Consider the following 12,864-nt stretch of genomic DNA (forward strand, 5'->3'; position numbering starts at 1 on the left):
AGCACCCATTAGTTATTTTTCCTGCTTCTCTCCCTCCTCCCACCCTCTACCGTCCAGTAGGTCCCAGTGTGTGTTGTTCCCCTCTATGTGTCTGTGTGTTGTCATCATTTAGCGCCCACGTATATGTGAGAACATGTGATATTTTGATTTTCTGTGCGTTAGTTTGCTAGGGATAATGGCCTCCAGCTCCATCCACAACCCTGCAAAGGACCTGGTGTCATTCTTTTTTGTGACTGCAGAATATTCCAGGTGTCTATGTACCACATTTTCTTTATCCAGCCTATCATTGATGGGCATTTGGGTTGATTCCTTGTGTTTGCTACTGTGAATAGTGCTGCAATGAACATACACGTTCATGAGTCTTTATAATAGAACAATTTATAATCCTTTGGGTATATACCCAGTAATGGGATTGCTGGATCAAACAGTAGTCTTTAGGTCTTCGAAGAATCACCACACTGTCTTCCACAATGGTTGAACTAATTTACACTCCTACCAACAGTGTAAAAGCATTCCTTTTTCTCCACAACCTTGCCAGCATCTGTTATTTTTTGACTTTTTAATAATAGCAAAAAATATGGAATTCTTCACAAATTTGTGTGTCATCCTTGCACAGGGGCCATGCTAATCATACGAATCTCTGTGTTCTTCCAATTTTAGCATATGTGCTGCTGAAGCAAGCACTGACAAATTATTAATAAGAAACTTTACATTCTTTTTTGTACTGCCTTCAAAATCCAATATATGTTTTAGAGTACCTCTTAATTTGGGTCAGATACATTTAAAGGGCTCAATAGGCACATATTTGCTAGTGACTATCATATTGGACAGTGCAGCTCTAAGGTCATCATCAGACCTGTGTGCTTATCCCTCTGTGGTTCGGTACATCTCCAAATCTGACCCAGTTTCTCATCTCTTCTTATTCTCCCAAATCCTTTTCCTATATTCTCTGGAACTCATGGTCTGTCATTAGACAAAAAAAAAAAAAAACTCCTCTATTATTAATCTCATGTCAAAAATGTTCCTTTCAACTTCTTGTTCTAACCCAAACCTGCTTATCCCTTAGCACCCTGCTTCTCGTTCTGCTCTGTTAAAAGTGGTGGCTGCCTCTTCTCACATATCTTCAGGATATTTATGTGGGATAGATGCCTTCCTTCTGCCTCACTGCCCTGTTCAGGCCCTTTCTCCTCCTTCTTCTCTCAAAAACCAAATCCTTTGAATCAGATGCCAATAGATTATGGTACCTGCTGTGTCTCCTTTGTTGTGGTCATTTGTTCAATCTCCTGGTTGAGCAATTTATGTAGTCAGCATTTGATCGATCGTATTCTTCTCCACCATCACACTTCTCAACATTCTTGGTGACTTCAGCATCTGCCTGATTCTTTTACCTCCTTACTTCCACTCATCTTTTCCTCTATCCGTTCTCAGATACCCACCACACCACATCCAAAATCTAGATTTAAGAATCCCATTTAAAAGTGTTTCTAGCTCACTCAAAGTTCAGAATTCATTTGCCAACAATTCTTCAGCCACATTGTACCTACCCATCAACTGATTCAACTTCATATTTCCTTCCTCATATCATCATTTCTTATGTCACCAATAATGAATCCCATGGTCCATCACTATAATTAACCTGATGTATATCCCCTTGTGCCTCTTTCCCTTATATGTGCTGTTAACCCTAAAGCTGATAAATCCAACATCTCACCTACTCTCATCCTTACGTGAACAGCTAAATGTGGTTAAGGAAAACATACAATCACACTGACTGGTCTCATTTAAAATTTTTACTACAAATCTTAAACATCCTTGGTATTACTCAGTCTTAGTTGATAACTTAATGTCTTATTTCATTGAGAAATTAGAAACCATCAAAAGAGAACCTATTCCTCCCACAACCAAATCTACCACCTATCATCTCTGCCTTCCCTGCAATTACACTGAATGGCATGTCCCTGCTCCTAAGGCCAGTGCCTTGACTTGGGAATTGGATTCCATCTCTTCCTCAAAGCCTTGGTCCCTGCAATTATATACTCTCTTACACATCATCCTTTTCCTTTTCTATTATAATTGTTCTTAATGGTACACAAACATGCTATGGTTGCTCCCAATGTAAACAAAGCCTTTATCTAAATAGAATCCTCCAACTAACACCCCATTTCTCTGCTCTCCTTTGTAACTCATCAATAGAGTTGTCTATACTTGCTGACTCCATTTTATTCACCACCATTTCCCACTTTGTCCTCCAATCAAGCTTTTGTTCTTGTTAATCCAATGGAACTCTATGGTCAAGGTGGCCAGTGACTTTCATCCAGCCAAATCAAATAACCAATTCTCAGTTCTTATTTTACTCAAAGTTTGGTGGCATTTTTTACAGCTCATTACTCCCTTCTTTTTCAAATCTCTGTTTTTGTTGTTTATGGTAGTTTCTGGTTATTCTCCTGTAACACAGGTCACTCCTTTTCTGTCTTCTTTGATGCCTCTTTTTCCTCTTCCTGGCCTCTACTTTCTGGAGTACCCCAAAGCAATCCTTAGGCCTTTTATCTCTCTAAACTCACTCTTACAGCGATACCATCCAGTTACATGGCTTGAAATGGTATCTATAAGCTTATGATAACAAAATATATGTTTATCTTCATTCCAGACTTCCTGTGAGCCTCACTCTGTCTACACTTGGATGTTTAATGGTCATCTCAAATTTAACCTGGTCAAACTGAAGCTTTTTATTTCATTTTCAATTTGCTCCCTCTTCTGTCTTCTGCCATTCAGTTAAAGGCTTACTATTCACTCTCTCATCTGATTCCTCTACAGACTGCAAAGCTCTATCTTCAAAATATATCCTGAATCCCTCTACTTCTTACCACCTCCACTGTTGCCATTTTAGTCTAAGGTACCATAATCCATAATCATCTCTTGCTCAGATTTCTGTGATAACTTCTTATGTGGTTTTCTTGCTTTCTTTCTGCTACCCCATCCCACCCTTCAGTTTAGTCTGATTGTAAGGTACACTAGGCAAAATTGTAAGGTACGTTTTGATTGCTTTCCTCATGGCTAGAATAAAATTCACACTCCTTATCATGGCCTTTAAGTATCTACTTCTCTTGGGTACTGGGGTACTGCCTGTTTCCCCCACCACTCTCTCCCATGTTACTTTACTCCAGACACATTGGCTGTATTTAAAATTTTTGAATATGCCAAACTTGTTCTGGTCTCAAAGCCTTTACATTCTGTGTGAAACATTCATCCCCCAGATCTTCACAGGGCTTGTTATTTTACATCATTAATGCCCCAGTTTGAATGTCAGTTCCTAAGTAATAGATCACCCTGTTTCAAATAATTCCCTTTAATAATCTCTACTCTTTTACATGGCTTAATTTTCCTTCATAGCACTTATAGCTACCTGAAGTTCTATTTTTAATTAACTGTTTACTTTTTATTTTTTTAATTATTCACTAGAAAGAAAGCTTTGTGAATGAAAGGACGTTGTACTACTCACTGCTGTGTCTCCTTCATCTAGAACACTACCTGGCACACAGTGAGTAGTGAGTAAATGAGTCTGAAACATTTCAGGAAATAGATCATGTAGTTGATGAAATCAGAATTAGTTGTTTGAATTGTCTTCTAAGCCTTCTAAGAACAAAAGGCTCTAGTACAAAGTAAGCCCTGCAATCTAGTCCATATCAGGAGCTTGCCCCAATGCTCATTAGTGGTTGGATGCAGAAATTCCCAATGATTCCTGCTAATCAGCTAATTTGCCTGTTTCCATCAATAGTTACTGGCTATTTGTTTCTGCTGCCCAGTCTTCACCTAACTTGCCTTACAAGAGCTTGCTTTAAAACTGAGAATTTCTTTGCTTGCTTTGCCATATCCTTGCTTGGCTTTTCTTTCTTTAACAAGCACAACAGCATGCTGCTGCATCTTCAAAGAGTGAATTAATTCTGTCCGCAAAAGGGTCAAGTGCTAGAAAGTGCATAGCCATGCAGTTTGCATGGCAGGATACAGAAGATATGATGCTAATAAGATTCTAAGATGAGAACAGCAGACTGTCTCTGGGGATTCAGATGAAGGGGTCTGTAAATTTTAAAAGAAATGGTCTCCGAAAACTAATGATGTCTGCTTTCCAATTCATTAATAATGTGGAGTGGGGAGATGGGAGTGAGATCCAGGCCATGCTTTGAAATATCAAAATGTAACGAGGAAGAAAACAGTAAGAGCCATCTCAATGGGGTCATAAAGCTGGGAGAAGGAGGCAAACCGTAAGAAGATGTGGTGGTGCTGTATGGAGGGGAGGGAATCAATCCACCCCATGTGTGTATATTTATGTGCATATAGTACCTTTATCTGTACACGAGTAGATAAAAAGTTCTGTTAGAAAAAAATACTGCAACATTGATAAGGCTTTTGCAATTTTCATATTTAAGGTGACTCAGAATATTTCAAGTATTGTAAAAACATGTCTAAGCTGTCTGCCTTTCCATATTTACAAACCCTGCCCTTCACCTCTTTGCATTGCATACAAGGAACTGAGTAATAAGAACCTCAGCCTTGTTTGTAGTTAATAGTGGAAGAAAAAACCTTCAGGCAAAGCCTAATGAACCAAGAGCAATTCTGAGCTCTCCTCTGTAATATCTGCCAAGGCAGTGTCTTTCCAAGGGCTGCCTGGACATATTGTGTGACCTTGCTGCTTTAAATCATTAAAATTTCCCATTACTGGAATGGTGTTTGCATGGAGGGGCTGTTGTGCAGATATTATGGCTGAGTTTCTCCCTGCTGCCTTCCGAGTTTGCTCTAATAGAAAATGCCTCTCTGCGTGAACAGTTCCCGCGAGCTGGGAGGTGTGCAGCAGCAGGAGAGTTTAGCTTTGGCTTTTATTTTGACAAAGCTATCACATTTTGCAGATTGAGGTTATGGTCTTTCCTTCTATCTCTGTATTTTATCTGCATGATATTTTCTGATCTCCCTTTTAAACCCCCATTAGTTACGATTGAGGCTCTAGGGTGGCAGCCTGCCTTGGAGCCATGATATCGTCAGCTTTTCTTATGAGCCACTAAATTGACTGACTGATTCAGTGGGGTTCAGTCATGTGGAACCTTTCCAAGGGGCCTAGACTCAGAAAGGAGACCCCTCTGTGCCAGATAGAGGCCTAGGGGGTTAGTGCAATCCCTAAGGGGCCAACAATTTTAAAAGCAAAAAGAAGTGCTGCCTCATTTTCCAGTGCCATTGGTTCTGTCGGCCACATCCTTCAGAGCTTCCTTCTTCCGCAGGTAGCCTGCTGCACCATGAAGCTATGGACATTGAAGAAATTGGTGGCATTTCCTAATCCAGGCCGCAATCCCCAGCCCCGTTTTACCACCCTCCTAAGAAGCTGTTATACTTTCGTGCAACTCCGATCTTATGATTTTAGCAGAAAGTTTCACAATAACAAATGCTTTTGCCTAGAGGGAGTGGAAATATTTCAAAGTACTGGTTATACAGCTGTAAACTGTTTAGAACCAATTGAAAGGGGGAGAGATTCATTGGCTAGCTCTCCCAAGTCTCTAAACAAACCATGGCAGATTGAGAAGTTTTGAACCCAAAGCTAGTGCTCTAATTTCTAAAGCAAGATAGTGTGACCATTTCTTTTGCCACGGCTTTCCTATTTTCAGTGAGACAGTGAATTCTTCCTGATAAATGCTTCTGAAGCTGAGAGGATAGCACAACCACATGCCTCAAACACTTCACTTTGTTCACCTTCTCTTGAATGTGTGGGACGTGGCAGTCTAGAGTGGGGGCTGTCGGGAGAGGTGGTTGTAGAGGTGAGGAATTTATTTCCCCAGGAAATCTCATTAGTGATGCAGTGCCTGTTTTTCATTGAGGTTTCTGCTCCTTAGCTTTGTTTTCAGCTGAGTAACCGAGCCTGAAAGCCGTCTGGTGACTCACAAAAGGTCACACTGAGAGTCGGGGGCACGGACCAGAGCACGCTGCCTACCTGTGATTGATGTGCATTAAAGCTGTCTTGAGCCACTCATAAACACAGCAAGAATCCTGTTCTCTTTTCATCAGTGCTCTTGACCAAGACTTGATTTACTGTTTTGAAATCAGCTGCTGCTTCAGTCCTCTACAATAGCTTCTTTAATAGCTTGTCATAACAGTTGATGACAATTTGGAAAAGCTCACATATTCAATATATTTTTTAAATTGACTTTGCACTATGCCAGGTACCAAGGCTTTATAAACAGTCTAATTGTTCCTTGAGTGTTTGCTGACCTAAAGGAAAGTGTTGATGAATCACACCCTCCTCTTCTATCTATGAGGGTATTGAGATGTGTATTCAATATTGTAGCAAATCACTGTTGAAAATTGATTCCATGTCCCTGAGACTACTTACCTGAAAAGGTGAAACAGCAGAAGTACCTGCTAGAGAAGACTGACCAGCTCTGCTATTTCTGGATGAGATTGCTTTAAAGTTTGTAGGAGAAGGGATTGAAATTGGATCAGACAGTACAATTCTCATTCTGGTAAAGAATAATCATTATCATCTATAGCCACTGAGTGGGTTTTCTCAGTTTGATACTTATGGCTATGCTATAATGAAGTTTAAGACTCATGTCAATATGACTGAGACAGTAATTGTATAATCTTAGAAGAAATGTGTGCACAGAATATGTGACTTATCTGAAGTGCAACAACAATTAGATGTAAATATTTCTGATCAATTTGATTGTTACTTTTTGATGGCCTGCACAAGTTGAAGGGCTCCCTGACTTCCCAATAGCTGCTCTATACCTGTGTCCAGGAATGCCCCCGGAGTGATTTTCAGAACAGGTACAGCAGCCATTCAGAATGGATGCACCACTTGCACAGAACAGATGCTCCCCACAGCAGCCAGTGCCACTGTACCAAAACATCCAACTGAGTATCAACTCTGCTTCTTACTCCTCTCCATATGCACAAATCTAACCTATCCTTCCTTGGCATAAGTTGTACTTCCTTCATGAAACCTTTCTTATTCCATAGTCTCCTTTTTTTAAATTCTGAATTCCTACAACACAGCCTCTGCCTCCCAATTGTCCCTATATTGCTATTATTCTACTTTTTTATATTCATCATAGCAGGGTGTTGTGCACATGCAGACATTTCAGAAATATTTTTGAACATGGAATATTCTGGTGAAAATGCCCAGAGATGATGTTTGAAAGTGCTATGTTTGGTATAGGGCTCATTTGAATTTTTTTTGTGTGCTTAAACTTGGTATCCAAGTTCTCCATTTTCTTTTAGAGGAGCCACCTGAACAAAAATTACATTTCAGCAAAGAACTGTAGCATCAGGACACTGTTACCAGTGCCTCTTTTATTGTAAACATTCTTTTCTCATATACTGTACTCTGCACATTTTCCAGATGAGAAACTGCTCCATTCTCTTTAATGTGGAGTGGAATTATGAGTGAGGTCTGCTACAGTAATGGAAGAGTTCAGTTTTCACCAGGTCCTATGGCGAGTTGTATAAATTATAGTTGATTCTGTATACTATAGGCCAGAGTTTCAGATTTGTGCAGCATGTAATTTCTCTTCAGAATAGCAAAAAATACATATTGAGATAAATTCACAGGAAGTTCCCCAGGGTTTGGCTTTTTTTGCTAAAAGGTTAATTTTATTATTTGAAACTGGGAATGTGGTTTTTTCTTCCATAAAAATGATATCAAGAGAGACAAGGTTTTAAGCCAGCCCTACTGTGAGTTATTCTCAAAGCCTCCAGCAAAGAAGGGGACCTGAACTCTGCCAAGAGGGTTTTAAAAAAGAAAGACAGAGATGGATCTTTGAGTAAGACTGTGAGGGGAGAGCCCTCAAAGCATTGGGTATTGTCCCCAGATGATGGCTAATGTATTTCTTTTGTAAAGCTGGAGTAGGGTGTCAGGGGTCTTGTAAAGCTAGTGTGAATAAGTGGGGAATTACCAGTTGCTTCTTGGAAACAGCTAGGATAAGCCATGTGTGACAGTAAAACAGACATCAGAACAGAATTAGAAGAGCTAGTTCTAGTCCTGGCTGTGCTACAAACTCTCTGGTTAACCTTGAGCATGTCACTGCACCTCTCTGGGCCTGTTTCCTCATCTACAAGTTGGAGGGTTTCACTATACAAGGCTCATTTCAACTAAACATACTATGACAATCATCTTTGTTTGTTTGTTTGTTTGTTTTTTGAGACAGAGTCTCACTCTGTCACCCAGGCTGGAGTGCTGTGGTGCAATCTCGGCTCACTGCAACTTCTGCCTCCTGGGTTCAAGCGATTATCCTGCCTCAGCCTCCTGAGTAGCTGGGACTACAGGCACCCGCCACCACGCCCAGCTATTGTCTTTTTTATAATGCCATCTCTACTAAATCTCTATTCTGTCCTCCTTTTCATGATGCCTCTGTATGTTCTTATATTTCTTTCATTCTGCTGAATCCAGCCACTCCTTCCACTCAACCCACTCACAGGCTAACAATAATAAAACAGAGAAGGGAAAGATACTTAAACACATACTGGTTATCACAGTATGTATTTTATTTACTATAAGTATCTCCATGTTACCTCTGTCTTAATCTGAAAGCCCCTGAGAAAAAAGACTATGTCTTCTTTTGTTTATTTCTATAACAGATTTTAAAGCACCTGATGGATTTGGAAAATATTTGATGAAGACAATGATGCTGACATTTCAAGTTAAAAGGTAGTATTCCTTTTTCTATTATTTTAATATTTCTGAATGCATAGCAGAATATTGCTTCTTGTACATACACTTATCGTTAATTTTTTGCTAGTGCTAATGGATACAATTGGTACAATTGTATAACACTGACAAAGCCACCTTGTGACTGTATTAATTTGGTTTGAGTTACATATAGTTTCACAGTGAATTGAAAACCTATTCAGTTATATGCCAGTATGTGCGTGTGATCATCTTCCCTTACAGAAATAAAGGTAGCATTATTACTTCAAGTTGATTGTTCAGACTTTCTGTCCCTATTTACCCAAGACTAGTTTTTGTAGCTCAAATTTTAGCATTTTGTCAGGTAAGATTGCAGGTGGCAGGTGTCACCTAATATTTGGATGAATATTTTCAAAACTCAGTTTTTTCCTATAAACCCCTAAAGGATTATAGAACAACTTCCAAGCCTGTGCTTTCATGAGTAACTTAAGTTCTTAACTGCAGTATCATTGAATGTGAGAAGAATTGCAAGTAATATGCTAAAAAACTTCTTTTCTTTCACAGCAAAAGGATTATAGCCAATGACATGGCTAGTTACATTTCCTAGCCTTCTTCCCAGTTAATTACAACCACATGAGTAGGTTTTCTCCAGTATGAGTTGGCAGGATATATACCACTTCTGGGCTGGTCTTTTGAGAAATCAGGTGTGCCTTCTCCATACTTTTTCCTTCCACTGGCTAGAGAAAAATCATGTTCTTGTGTGTTTTTCTGCATTAGTGACAGTAAAAAAAAAATATTTTCTCATATGCCTCTAGAACACCTCCTCCTTATATCTGGAACACATGACCATACCTAACTCCAAGAATATCTGGGAAATTGAGTATCTAGCTATTTCCACCTCTATGGTTGGAAGTGGGCAAGGGAGAAGGAGGTCAGAAATGGATAGCTAATAAACCATGTCTGCAATAATGACCTAAACACATAATGCAAGAATTTTGAAGCAAAACAAAATAAACACAATTTGGGTGGAGATAATTTAGAAAGTAGCAGAAAATAGTGAAGTAAACAAAAAGCCTGAAAGAACTAGCTAATAGCCATTAGAATAGCTAATAGAAAGAACTAACTGATAGCTAACAAAAAGCCTGAAAGAACTAGCTAATGACTATTAGCTTTTTCAGTGCCTCTTTTATTGTAAACTATGACTATTAGCTACTTCTTTAAAAGTCCAACCTAATTGACTTAATGACTATTAGCTAGTTCTTTAAAAGTCCAACCTAATTGTGAAAATTCTGGCAATTCTGACAAAGGAAAACAGAGTCACTAATAAACAACTTAAGGCAGCAGACATAAATGCAGACAAAGAGTTTTTTCCAAGTGTAAAAGAAAGCTAAGTATGCATTAATGCCAACAAATTTGGAAATCTAGAGTATAAGGTTGATTTTTCTAGAAAATGTAAATTATAAACATTGACTCAAGAAGAAGCAGAATACTATCATGGAAGAAATTTTTCAAATAGTCAAAGATGTAATCCTTAAAAAGCCTTGAGACTAGATGGTATTGTGGGTAAACTATTTTAAAACTTAAAGAGATAATTCCTAGGATATATAAATTTTCCAGAATAGAAAAAGATAGAAACCTTCCCCATTGGCTGTATATGGCTATCATAATCTTGTTTATAAATTCATACAAATAATAAGGAACAACAGAATAAGCCAATTTATGAACATGTTTAAATTCTAAATATTAGCAAATTAAGTGCTGTTTTGAAAGAAAATAATGTGTTTCTAGCTGATATGAGATTTAAGATCTTGATTGATTAAAATTTTGTTTCTGGAATGCAAGGATAGTTTAACATTAGGAAATCTATTAATTTAATATATTACATTGCCAGACTAAAGTAGAAAACCAGACAGTCTTCTTAAAAGATGCCAAAGAACAGTTTGATAACACTTATTTCTAATTGAATGCAGTTTTTAAAATCTTTTTTGCAGCACTATTCACAATAGCAAAGACTTGGAATCAACCCAAATGTCCATCAGTGACAGATTGGATTAAGAAAATGTGGCACATATACACCATGGAATACTATGCAGCCATAAAAAAGGATGAGTTTGAGTCCTTTGTAGGGACTTGGATGCAGCTGGAATCCATCATTCTTAGCAAACTATCACAAGAACAGAAAACCAAACACCGCATGTTCTCACTCATAGGTGGGAACTGAACAATGAGATCACTCGGACTCAGGAAGGGGAACATCACACACTGGGGCCTATCATGGGGAGGGGGGAGGGGGGAGGGATTGCATTGGGAGTTATACCTGATGTAAATGACGAGTTGATGGGTGCAGCACAGCAACATGGCACAAGTATACATATGTAACAAACCTGCACGTTATGCACATGTACCCTACAACTTAAAGTATAATAATAATTAATTAATTAATTAATTAAAAAAATAAAATAAAATAAAATAAAATCTTTTAGTAAACTGAGAAAAGGAAAAAACAAACACCTTTATCCAATAAAGGTTTATGCTAGAAATCTACAATAAACATTGTAATTAAAAGTATTTGGCAGAGATGGCTAGCTGTACTCCACTATGTGTTTCCCTGTTCTTCCTCAGTTATATGATGAATCCTGTTTTTAAAGCCAGGCTCCTGACACCTGGAATAAAAATTACATTTCTCAGTTTCCCTGGCCACCAGGTATAGCCATGTGATGAGGCTGGCTAAGTTTGACAAGTTAGCTATAAACAAAGTTATCAAGAATAACTTCAAGGGACTGTCCTTGTCAACAGAGATGAATTTCAAAAGCCCACAATATCAAGTTACAAAAGGCTACAGGCATAGTAATACCAACTGTATAGATGTTTAAAACATACAGCTTAATAAATATGACTTAAAGGTACACATAAAAATATAGAAAATGTTCATGAGAATGAAACACCAATATCAGAGGGAATGGGAAGGGAATGAGATGCGGCAGGGGCGTCTTAGCTTTATTTGTAACGTTTTATTTCCTTAAAGCTAACAAAAACAATAGCGAAGTGTTCCAAATCAACTGTGGCAAACAATTAACACCTAGCTGTTAATGTGTTTTTCTATGTGTATAAATGTTGCATAATTTAAAAATCTTTAGTTGTATAAAATAAAGACTTGAAACAAAAGGAAGTCAAAATAAAATATCAGAGGTTTCTTTGTTCTTCTCAAATTCCAGGATGATTGAACATATGTGAGCCTCAGGGCTTGGCCTAATTGCCTCCTCTCCAAGTAAAAAAAATGTCCCAAAGCAAAGGCTAAAGGTAATCACTTTGATATGTCATATCCCAGAGATCGTTCTGATGAAGGAATCAATTCAGATGCTCTGTAACTAGCAATAGATTATTAAATGACTACAATCAGAGTAAAACTACCCTTATATTTACTGCAGAGATTCTTTTGCTGAATTTGTCCACTAAAGGTAATAACAGCAGAAAATGAAATGTAATATAGCCCATTCATAAACAGCAACAAAAAGCATTAAATGCCTAAGAATAAACCTAACAAGAATTACGCAAGACTATAAAAATTTACCAAAATGTATAAAAGGTAATCTAAATAAATGGAAAGATACTCTATCTATTCCCTAGATGGAAACACTCAATATTTCACCAGTATTAATTCTCCTCAACTTAATCTACACATTTAAACAAAATCCCATAAAGTGGAACCTGATAATCTAATTTTCAGATTCATCCAAAATAGGATATCCAGGAATACTTTTTAAAAGATAATGAGGAGATCCATATCAGAAATATAAATATATTATAAAGCTTTAATAATTGAAACAGCATGGTATGAACAGCAAAATAGAAAAATAGATGATTCAGAAACATTAATATATATAAAATTTTAATATAATATGTGGTATATTTGAAATCAGCAAAATGGGTAAGAAATGATATATATACAAATATTATGTATATGGTTAGACCCTAACTATAATGTTCATGAATATAAATTCCAAATTGATTACAGAGATAAACCTAAAGACAAAAAATTTACAAAACTATCAGAAGAGAAGAGAGGAATATTTCTCTATTTTATAGTAGGGAGGACCTTCTTAAGTTAAAAACAATACCCAGAAGTCATAAGTGAAGAAATGTATAGGTTGGATTTCACAAATGGTAACATAAGGTGGGAGAAGATATTTGCAACATGT

General features: G+C 37.6%; 1 pseudogene; it reads right to left on the reverse strand.

The window, feature by feature from the left end:
* Window positions 1-571: 571 nt before the first annotated feature.
* On the reverse strand, window positions 572-684 carry LOC126945179 (uncharacterized; annotated as a pseudogene).
* Between the last annotated feature and the right edge of the window lie 12,180 nt (window positions 685-12,864).

Source organism: Macaca thibetana, chromosome 20 (genome assembly GCF_024542745.1).
Source record: "Macaca thibetana thibetana isolate TM-01 chromosome 20, ASM2454274v1, whole genome shotgun sequence".
In the NCBI taxonomy this organism is placed as follows: domain Eukaryota; kingdom Metazoa; phylum Chordata; class Mammalia; order Primates; family Cercopithecidae; genus Macaca; species Macaca thibetana.